Genomic DNA, 12,297 nt, shown 5'->3' with positions numbered 1-12,297 from the left:
AAATGAAACACACTTCCCAACTGCTTTCAGATAATTTTTTTTGTATTATAAAACTTGCATTTCAACACGGGCTTACTCTTTTTTTTACAGAAATAAATGGAAAGCTCACAGTAACAACATTATCTGTAACACAATGAAAGGAGAGTGGCGAGGAACACAAATTCAATTTGCAACATTAACATGTGGTTAAAACACAGGAATCTCCTCACCTACTCTGACTGAATATTTTCGCACACATACGCACAGCTCCCACACTTCAGCGAGATAATTACCAGGCTTGTTCAGCATGTAACTTCTTTGGCTGGTCGCCTTCTGGAGGGGTTCACCCAGCAAGGACAAGCATTTGCTGTCGCTCAAACTGGGGCTTGTTGACTGGAAATCCCAGTCTTTGCAGCAGTATTGAATCTGCCTTAGGAATCAGGCATCCCCAGCTATCGACCCAGTCCTTCTTCGAGCTGTGTCAAGATGTCGTCTGCTTAGCTTCTTCCCCGAGATTATACAAGAAAACTCTGGTTACCTCCTACCAAAGGATCCTAACCAATAAAATTCTATCATGTCCTATCCACCCTCTGCACACAATAGAAATCTTTTACAGTAAGCAACTGTAACAAAACTGATTTCCTGCTATTCGAATCATTGCTTCCTGCAAATACTATGGACAAAGCAGCACAGAAAAACCAGAAGAAAAAAAAAATCTGCACACAGTCTGAAATGAGTTTCAGCCTGCCTCATTTTGCAGTGTAGAACACATTATATTATTAAGAAGTTAGAATCATGTTAGTATGGTTAATTATATTAGTTCATTAATCTTCAAATGTGTCTCTTGCAACATAGGCATTTCAGATGAAAAGAAAAAAAATGGTGTGCGTTTTGAATATGAAAAATAAAATGCGCTTTTAAATGAGAAAATGGTTTGTTTTTAACCTGTGTAGCCTGTCTTCATTTACATATCCATATGTTGCACTGGCAACACATAGCTTGAAGCAATTGCATTAAACCCATGCAGTGGCGCTGCATAAAAAAAAAAAGCTCAATAACACATGTCTTGCTGTACCACATTATATCAATCCATCAAACCCATGCAGTGGCTCTGCACTTCAAAAAACATGCTATACATTGATCCTGTGCAGTGGTGCTGCGCTCTGTTCTCCCAAAACACGCTAAACAATCCCACAGAGACCAGCCAGGGACTTTTTTTGTAAGGAGGCAGCCGTGATGGGAACTGAGGAGGAGCCAGGACACCAGCGGACATCCCAGACGACCTGTGGAGCCCAAGGCAAGCTGGGCCGTGAAGCAGCCACTGGTGTGGGAGCCTCAGTGTTGGGGACAACATCTGCCAACCTGAGAAGCAGCATGAGCCACTGGGGAGGAATGCAGAGGACCGGTGAGTGTCGGAGAAAGCCACTTAAAGCCGGGGTGCTCCTAGCGCGCTGCGCACAAGGTAATGAACTATCGAATTAATGAAAACTTTACTGTATTGAATGAAATCTTGAAACCAATTTGAATCATGCATATTGAATACCGAACTGAGTGAAAACTTGAAACAAAGCCAAATGATGCATATTGAATACCGAACTGAATGAAATCTCAAAACAAAGCCGAACTATGCATAATCTTGGGAGGATAGCTCAGGGGAACGTGCTCGCCTTGGAAGCAAGATGACACGGAGCACCACAGGTTCCATCCCCGGGTCCGCGCTTAGAAACCTCTTGGTATTAAGTGTGTTATAAAAAACCTATCATATCATATCATATTGAATACTGAGCTGAATGAAAACTTGAAATTAAGTATGTTGAATACTGAGTTGAGCAAAACTTTATGGCCAAAACAAATAGCAAATGGCAGTCAAAGAGAAAGTGCCCATGTAAAAACAACCTACGGAAAATAGCGCAAGTGTGAAAAAGTGCCACAGAAAGGTAGGGCAAGAACAAGACCACCACAAAGTGAATTTTATGAATTCATGCAGTGTAGCAAGGCCAAAGACTGGAAGGAGGTGTGTGACATGTTAATTCAAAGCCAAGAGGCTAACTAGGAGAAGCCAGAATAGGGTAAAACTCCACATAAAGCCAAGTGGCCGACAAAGAGAAGCTGAGTGAATGTGAGTCTGTACACAGAGGCAAGTGCAGAAGAATCTGTGTGGGATGAAGAGCCTTAGGATCCTGGTTGAGTGACGTGTGATGGGTGGACCAAATGGTCTGATAACTGTGCCCATACCAGTGAGCCTTAAATTGTGAAACAAGCCAAGCAGAAGCACTGTAAGCAAGCTGATGATGCAATCCAGAGGGTCAGGCTGGCCTAAAGTTCTGTTGAACTTTTGAAAAGACTAAAACAAGTACACGTCTCTGAGGTAAAGTATAGAGGAAACGATCCTGAGACTTAAGGAACTACCAATGTTGTCCTGAGAACGAAGCCTGAAGACCCTTTTCTTTTTAACTGTGTTGCTTGGAACTTGGGGAAGGGAACCCCGAGGATTGTGTGGAACTGTAGTGCCTTGAACTTGAGAAAGGTAATCTTAAGACATTTTTGGAACTTTCATGAACTTGGGGAAGGAGAGCTGAAAAGGAAGCTAGGAGCTGGAACAAGCTTAGAACTTTGTGTAATCATAATTTCTTTTATCATTGACATCCCTACATATTGGTTAGATTTAGTTGTGAGGGCAAAGATAGGCTTTGTACACAGACAGACTTTTAAGTTGAACTCTTTGGTCCAGACTTTCCTTTGTTTCGTTCAGGTATGGAAATCCCACCTTACCATAGGGCAAGTTAGGCCTTCTACCATCCTGACATTTGACTTAATAAATCATTTTATTTTGAACTTTGAGTCTGTTGTCTGTGTCTTGCTTCATGATGCCCTCACACTCTTTGGTCTGGCCTCATAATCCATATCTCACCACTGCCTTATTTGATGAGTAGAGGGAACGCACAATAGTTATGAGCTGGTGGGGCATTTTTCTTTTTTTGAGGACCTGCCAGAGCATGTCCCTTGGCACTGTATCAAATGTGGTGTTCAGGTCCACGTATACTTCATATAGTTAAGCCTTCATCAATACAGTATATTTCTGCACTAACAAGTACAAGTGAAAACCCTGATCGTTTGTGGATTTACTATGCTGGAACCATGCTTGTAGTGAGTAGATAATCTTGTTATCATCAGCTCAGGTACGGATATGTTTTAAGATGACTTTTATGAACGTCTTCCCGCTGCTATCGAGGAGGGAAATTGGGTGATAATTTGCCAGACTAACCCTTTGCCCTTTTTTATATATTGGAATAATTTCAGCTGATCACTAGGACTCAGGGACCGAGTTTGTACTAATACAGGAATTGAATAGTTTCAAGAGGACTAGTGGTGCGTCCTTAAATAAATCAATGGCCAGTCTATCGGTTGGACAACCACTCCCATCAGCTCTCACCATTGAATATCTGTGGGCGGGGTTGAAATGAAAAACACAAGGAGCATTTGCATACATGATGTAGTGTTCCATGCTTCCCCGTTGCCCCTCATATTGCAACAAAGTAAGGGAAAAGTCAATGCACATACTGCACTGTTATGTCCACGTTGCAGAATTTCTGGTCAGAGTCTGGAATGAAGGAAAATGGATACTTGTGCTTTTAATGTCAACAAGACTAACACGTCTCCCACAGGCAGATGCACTACTAATACTGTTTGGTATATGCTATCAGCTGGCTTTGTTATTTGACAATATAAACAGATTGGGAGGGTGCTGGGTGGTTGGGAGGGTGCTAGGTGGCACAGCAGTGGGTTGGACTATTATTAGTGAGGATGGAAAAAGTGTGTAGTTCTATATATTAGTATCCAACAAGGCCATTTTGTTAATGTCCAACTGTCCTTGCGTGCAGCACATTGTAGTGCAGTTTTGAATTAGGATCTAGGTGATACCCCACACAATGAATTAGTTCTAACTAAAAGCTATAGATGAAGAGCCGTTAAGTAGGTGATGCACTGGTTCAAGTGCCAGCTTTGCATACACTGAATTCACCCTTTAAAAAGGTGCAAATCTGCATATTTGCATGAGGCAACGGGCAACAGGGAACCCGGCTTCAAGAACCAGGTGCTTCCCATGATGCTAAAATATGACTTGGTACCAGTCTCTTCCTCCAAGTGTGTATTAAACGGGCAACTCCCATACTAGCTCATCATGCATGGCATGCCGCCTGGCACATGAAGAGAGTTGCGATCAGAACAGATCAGACTAACCTTCATACACTACCGTCGGTGCTAGTTAGTACTATTTTCTTATGAAAATGACAGTTCTTGTTGTCAAGGGACGACAGGCTGATGCATGGAGCGACTATCTCCAGCTGTCGAGTAAGCACACGTATCCTCTCAGCTACCAATCTGTGAGGCTAATCGCTGACCCAAGCATGCACAAGCTTTCAGCTCATATCATGTCTGCTTTAATACTACTATACTTGTCAAAGAAAAACTGAAAAACTAAATAAATAGCACAGGCCCATTTAAAAAAAAGCATTAGCAGAGGTGAGGCTCAAACCTTGCTCCCATTGCAGCCCTTTTTTTCTAGAGCTGTATGTCCAAAACATTCTTCATCGAATTGTTTTGGGGGGGTGGCAAAGGGCATATATCTGGTTGGGGGGGTACGGTATAGTTAAAAATGGGTGCAGGAGTGGGGTGTCGGGGAGAACCCCCCTCGAAAAAATGTTCAATGAACTGTCAAACACGTTTAAATTGTAGGCTTTTAAATGCCTGACGATGAAATGACATGGATCCAGCCCAAGAGGTCCGCAGAGGCAGCATTCTTTCCTTCCACGTGGTGTCATACCATGAAGAGGCCCGTGAGTAATGGAAAGAAAGGAAATAAACCAACTAAAGGTTAAATGCTGAGTCATTTATCTGGGGAAAGGGTGTATCACGTGTTGAACTGTATTTGAAATACCAATGACAAGTACTGGTTTCACAGCAGTGGTGCCTATGAAGAAATATATATATATATATATATATATATATATATATATATATATATATATATATATATATACATACATATATATATATATATATATATATATATATATATATATATATATACATATATATATATATATATATATATATATATGATTTACAATTTTTAGAAAGAAAGGAAAGAAAACAATCCCTTGTTGTTTCTTTGCTAAAGCTATATTTCTTGAGGTTTTCAGCAATCTCACTGATCTAATCGCATTGTCAAGTCCCAAGGTCTGCATCAGCGATGACCTCCCTTGTCTTCTTCTGCCATGGGAAAGTTAGAAAGCGTGCTCCCTTTAATCTCCCCAGAATAATCTTACAAACGCCAAATCATCAAGGGTGGTGTTATATTTGATGGAAGTTCTGCTTGTCTCTGCACATGCACGTCTTTGCAGATACGTCAGGTCAGCTTTTTCTAGGCTTTGATGGTTGGTCCCAAATTCTAAATCAGCCTCCAGTGAATGTTGCATTCAGTTTCCTCCTATTATGAATAGAAACAGGGCCATCCTGGATGGTATTTTGATAACAGAGTTTCAAATTGCCAGTAATAAAGGTAATACCTTTAGACTTGGAGATAGGGGCAAGGGGTGGAATGATAGAGATCGCAAGACTTCAATATTAAGTGCGCAGCATGCTCTTACTTGAAGGATACCCAGGCGTATTGTCGAAAGACTCATTAGTATTAAAGTCAAAGTTCAAAGACAGTATGGCCTAACCCAGTCCAACACATGGCCAAATCCTAAAGTGGGTAACCAGGAAGAACCCTCGGGATTAGGTTAAGGCTAAGAAGGTGGACTTCTTCTTTGCAGAGACAGTCATATACTAGGCAGCAATAATGGAGTGTGCTAGTAAGGGAACATTATAATGTTGTCATTATTTAAAAAATGTATTTCATGAAAGTGGAAGATGTATAGATATCCCGGTAAGTCAGACACACGTCTCAGCATTTAACATCTATAAAGAAGGATATGTGCATTCACAGGTACTCTACGTACTGTTTTGCAAAACGTGGATGTTTGACTGTGAGAATATCCAGGTTCTGGATTAATATATCAATGTGTATTTGTCCCGCTGATGTGCCCAGTACCATGTGCTATCAGGTCCATGGGCAACATCTGGCTTCACAGTCTGCTTGTCATTTCTCCTCATTGGACTAAAACTGTGGGGCACAGTTTGGCTGTAAGGACAGTGTGGCTGGCACACCACACCAGAAGGTCACGTGTGCGAGTGTACTGTTGTGGTGAGTGTATAAGGATCACTTTACACAGTGACTTGGCCAAATCCCAGATGGCTTGCCATTAGTCTGCAAGGAGATGCTCTTCTTTAAGAAAGGTACCCCATATCTATTCATTTCTGGAAGAATTGAACCACTACAGAATGACTGCAATTGATACTCCGTTAGTATTGTTATTGATCAGAGAAGAGAACTTCAGAACCAGCAGGTGATGGCCAGGATGTGCATCACAACTCGTACATATTCTCGTGTGTAGTGTTGGTGCTGTATGACCCTTTAACTTCTTGGTGTGGACATCTGTGTACTCCAAGCCTTCCACGTGGTTTTAATTGCCACAATTTTGTCTCCCATTAACGAATTTCCTGTGTGGTTGCTTAGTCCTTCCAATTTCGATTTTCACGAGAGAAGGTGTGAATTTAGGGAAAGACTGACTCTTTACAACACGATTCAGAAAGGGGGGTAAACAAGTGCATGCTTGTGGTGGGGAGCTACCTGCAGGAATATTAATGTGACAGAATGTCATCTAGCGTGGGTTTGAAAGCCCTAGCTTTTTCGAGTTTAATTTAAATAAATGATGCATACTATTCTGTTTCTGAATGAGAGGCCTGCTGAACAGACCCCCTTTTCGGTAAAGCTCTATACCAAAATAACAGTGCATCTATGTCCCTTTGCTGCACCAGTCTCCATCTGTAGCACCTGCTCTTTTGTGGCACAGAGAAGGTTCAAAGGGCACATGTGCAGCCTTACAGCTATTGTGACCCAACACCACTACAGACAGAAATCGTATTTTAACTTCTGCTCCTCTGACCTAAAATATAACATTTGTCTGCCTAATCAGTCTGGTGGCAGCGTAATCTAAAAAAAATCAATGTTTGGTTATGGTGTTCTGATTGATAAGAGCACCCAAATATTAAAGCCACACCAAACTGATATCCTGCAAGTGCCAACCCTGTGCACCCAGGCCTAGTGATGGGAGGACAATGTGGACTCATGGTTAGCCTAGCTATCTTCACTCAACTCAGTGAGAAAATAGCACAGAGGTGCCTCTACTGATTCTGGGGAGGAAGGGTAATGCCTCCACTCTAGACACATGACCTCTCAGTAGGAGAGCATCTGGAAGTCGGTACTTCCATGGCAGCACTGATGTAACAACACCAGCCTCAAAGTAGGGTGCTGCACTAAAGATGGCCTCTGAAGACAGCAGGCATGTTAAAGGGGCTATGTAAGAGTAGCTAGAGAGGGAAAGTGGCCCTGGAAGGAGGTTCCCTATCTTTGTCCTCTGTTGGGGCTGTCTTTATCTTCCTTCCTGTCCCATCTATTACCTGCAGGATATGTTACTCTGCGTATGACATCAGAAGGCAAAGGTCACTTGTTAAACCAACAGGTATTGGTCTCCTAGAAGCAGACTTGCTTTGGACTCATCCCATGTGACATTTTATCTTTATAAATAAGGCGTCCTCCGCTCCTTCTTTATTTCTAATTTGGACATCAGGAAGAAGAAGAATACACCTTAGACCTCTATTGGGAGTGCAGAGGTGAGGATAGAAGGCATCCATGGCAGCAGAGAGAACAGTCCCCTAACCTTCCCCTGGGAACAGTGGGGTGAACTACTGTGGAATTAGGCTTCAATTGCTGACTGCACTGGAATCACAATCCTCACTGGAGGTAAAGAAACTCCTGCAGAAGCCAGCCAAACTCCATGGATTGAACGTGCAAAACAAGAAGGACCAATCTTGTGCTACAGCCCCTGGAGTGGAACCCAGAGCACCCAAGAAGCCCAAGAGCAGCTGGAATCCTGTTTTGCTCTTTGAACAGTCTTCAAGCCACTATGACCATGTCTGATGCCCTTCAAAACGACACAAGTCCCACAGTGCTGCTTTTGGCAGTCTCTTTAACTTTAAACTGCTTGCAGCTTTTCAAGCCGTCAATACGCCAGTTTGACCCATTGCCACACAATGTCTCAAGCAACCCGAGGTGGAAGCTCGACTTTCGAGGGAGCAACCAACTCAAGCACTGACTCTATCTTCTGGACATCGTCCAAATCACTGTTGTGAATGTTGTCTCGTATCAGCAGAAGCTATCACCTCACCATGGTCTCGACCCACCCAGGAGGATAGCTCAGCGGCAACGTGTTTGCCTTGGAAGCAAGACGACACAAAGCAATACAGGTTCGATCCCAGGTGCGCTTAGAAACCTCTGGGTATTTAAGCGTGTTATAAATACGCTACTTTGACAACAACAAAAAAATTACGCAACTAAAAAATAAATAATCCCTGTAACAGCACCTCGATGCCTGCGGGCTGTGTGAGCGCATTAAAAATGCAAAAATGAAAAAATAAATAATAATAATAATACATAAACCATTGGAAGAAATAGAACTCTTCTTATCGAACACCAACTTGACCCTTCTAGAGCCTGCACCATGAAACTAACTTGACATTGATTGCTGGTGGGATTGCATTGACTCAATCCATCTTGACATCTGCTGAAACTAAAGCACCAAGAAGCCTGGCTCAATACTGTTGAGCCCCCTAAAGACAAGAACAAGGTTCTGTTCAGAGGCCCTATCATCTTGGTACATTTCTTTGGGAACGAACGAGGTGAAAGAGCATTAGAATATATAGATCACTGCACTGATCATGTTTGTTTATGGATTGATCCTGTAGCCGGGAAGAGGTTCTTAGGAGACAGTGCTCATAAGTCTCAGTAAATTTACTGTGAGTTTGGTTAAGGAAAAAGGACAAAAAGGGAGAGTGGTATTAGTTGCCATGGTTTTGGGTAGCTGGCCATGTATTGGCCTGACAGGATGGCCTGAGTGTTCAGGTTGCTTACCATGTGTGAAAGAATAGAGGTTGGCTGTTTGTTGAGAGGAGCTCTTGAGTAAGGCTCTGGTTGTTTAACCTGAGGGTAAGCACATATAACCTGTGTGGTTAGGAGACCATAGGGAAGCACATTTTGTGTTGGGAGGGGATCTGATTGGGAGGGAATCCGATGTTACCGAATGAAGGGGGCCGAGGCTGCAGGGGTGTCCCTTGCTCCCCATGTTCGATAAAATCAGATTCAGGCGTTGCATGGATGGCCCCGCTTACATTACATGGATTGCGGGGGACAAAGTTCTGGGGGGAAAAAGGGACCCTACAGCAGCAGTTCTGGGATAGGGAACTGATGTTGCAGGGGGTATCAAGGCATGGGAAAGAAGTGTAATGCTGAAAAGTAAGTAGGGGTAAAGAGGTAGCAGGCATGGGGAATTCAGGATAAACTGATCTATATGATCACTGTGTGGTGACATTTTTGGATTCGACATCACTAGGCCTGGGCGCACAGGGCTGTGCTGAACATCTGCTGCATTTGTTCAGTGGCTGTGAGTGCACATTTATGTAGAGTCACTTTAGGTGTCCTGGACGCTGGTAATTGAATGCTACATGCCTGGGAAACACATGGCAACTCGTGTCTGCAGCTTCTCCTTTGGAACATCAAGATTGGCTAAGATGTTCACCAAACATTAACATGTTTGTGAACATCTTAGCCAAACCTGCAATTCTTTTATTTTACTTTGGAGGCAATAAAGTGTTATTCCAAGAGCAGGAATGAACGGTGCTAGCTATTACCTCTGGCTTCATGTCTTTCATTATTCTGTACCATGGGCGTTTAAATTGTGTCTAAGGTTGTAATGTATATACCCCATCTTTTTGTGTTTTAATTTGGGATTGTCAGTTTACCAGAGCAGGCTCTGCTAGAGCATGTATTTGCGACCCCAGATGCACAAATCCTGTCTTTGAGATTTTTATGCAAATAGGAACATAGGATTGTTTACAGCTCAGAGGGAATGTTCTAACTATTGACTCCCTTTGCTATCATATGGGCTGGTGTATTGTGTTGTGATACACGTCTGGCCACAACCTAGCTCCTCTTGATCCCTTCCACTGCAAGCCTGTAAAACGTATACAAACAAACATTTGCAATGCCAATAGTTTTGGCTTTTGTGTATGGATGGGAAAGGCATTTGTCAGGCACTGCCATTATGGTATCTACTGCCTAGTGATAGTAGCAGGTGCAAGATGGTGTGAGTACCGGGGCATATACTAGCAGTGCCTGGCAAATGCCTAATATTTATAGACAAGCCAAAACAGTTGGCATTGCCAAAGCCTGTTTATTTAACAGGTTATTCAGTGAAGGACACACATACTACTTAGAAATCGGGTGGCTTAAGTGTAGACCCAATGAAGACAGTTGTCTAGGCCTGTAGCGTGTTTACAGCTCCAATTAAGTCATTAACATTCATAAGACTGCTTTAAAAAAGCATTGGCAGGCACTTTAAGCAGAGTGTTTGATAGTAAGGTTTGACAAAAGTAGCTCAAGGAGATCCCTTTGGGCAGGGAGTGGAAGGAAGTGGGTGGGAACGGCCATATGAGTTAGAATTGGCATGGGCAGTAAATGGGTGGGTAAATAACCAAACAAAGCCTACAAGTTGTGTGCCCCCCCTCAAATGTCATTTATCCCTACCTGTACTCTAATGCAATACAATGGGTATGGACCCTTATGATACAGTGAGTGCCACACTCCTTCATACGAGCACTGCCCTCTCTTGAAGTACTTTAAGAACACAGGGCTCGAGAGGTGGAAGTGTACTTGGTCTCCTTGCTCGTTTAAAGTGAACTTGACAATTTACACAAAGGGAAACCCGGGAGGTTCTCTTTATTCTGATATTAATTTTCAAGAATCTACCATTTTATTGTTATGGTACAGTCCATTCGGGCTATGAGTGCTAACCCGCTCGTTTGATGAGGTCTGCACCAGCAAAATTGCATCATCATAAGGTTTTCGAATTGAACACACTTCAGTGTTTCAAGTGTTGCTCAGGGATTTTTGTATTTTTTATGTTCTTGCCCTGAAGAGGAACGCATTTCGATGAAACACGTGTTGGCTTAACGTTTTGTAACCTTGTGTTGTAATCAATTGAAAGGATTGTGTAGTAACCAAAATATTTGTTAGGATATCCATCTATTATGCATATGGTTATATAGTTTTTGGATGAGTTATATATAGAGTGAGCTCTGGCTGAAAGAGACTAAAACCCCAGACTGTTTAACGTATTTTTGTGAGACTGGGCCATGGTCACCATTGGTCTCTACCCCGCAGCGCCTTTCATGGATATTTGAAAGTTGTTAGTTAGCTCTAACCCAGGAACGGCCCTTCTTTGTTTGTGTTATGGTACGTTTGCACCTTTATGCCAGGAATGCTACATAAAAGCTATAGGGCCTGCTTTGGACATTCCATTTCAGAGGCAGGGACAGCCCTCTCCTGCTTGTCACTGCTAGAGATTAGGCCTGGAAAAATGCAATTCCTCGTGCAGCCTGCAGATGTCCTGTCATAAATCTAGGACCACTGGATTACATATGAAGAGCTGTATGCTGCCCTGGAGACTGGAAAATGCCTGATTTCAGGACTATACAATTTGATGAAAGTATGGAAACCTTTAAAAACTCACTTTGGCGCCAGGCCTAGTACGGTGGTTTATTGTTCTGTATGTCCTTTGCTCCCTCCCCCTCCTTCTCTCCACACTCTCTCATGCACTTGTACTATCAGACAAGTCGTTAGGCCTAGTAAGGCAGTTTACTGATTGTATGCTCCTTCCTTCTCCCCCCTCTCTCCTTCCCTCCTGTCATGCACTGCACTAGTAGAAATGCCTCAGGCCTAGTATGCTAGTTAATTTTGTTAGATCACTTTGAAACTTCAATGCCTAAGAATGACTACTGTATTCCCTTGTTACCTTCCCGCCTCGAAGCGCTTTGAAGCACTTCACTTGTGTGTAAGCGCTTTACAAATAAACAATTACAATTACAATTTCATGCCAACTATTAGGGCTCTTTTGATATCACCCTTACTGATTGCTATTGTATGCATATTACAGCATCGTGATAGGTATTTGCTTAATAAATAAATATAACACAGAGAAGAACCCTTATTAGATGAATAATAGCACTGTATGTCTGGGGAACAATATGAGGTCTCACTCTCAACTTTGATATTCCTGTTCAGCAGGAGCTTACTGGCACTCCTGCCGGCACTCAGAGGAA

Source organism: Ambystoma mexicanum, chromosome 4p, assembly GCF_040938575.1.
Source record: "Ambystoma mexicanum isolate Mex_15411 chromosome 4p, UKY_AmexF1_1, whole genome shotgun sequence".
Taxonomy (NCBI): domain Eukaryota; kingdom Metazoa; phylum Chordata; class Amphibia; order Caudata; family Ambystomatidae; genus Ambystoma; species Ambystoma mexicanum.
The sequence above is the reverse complement of the archived record's forward strand: the minus strand, read 5'-3'. Positions refer to the sequence as shown.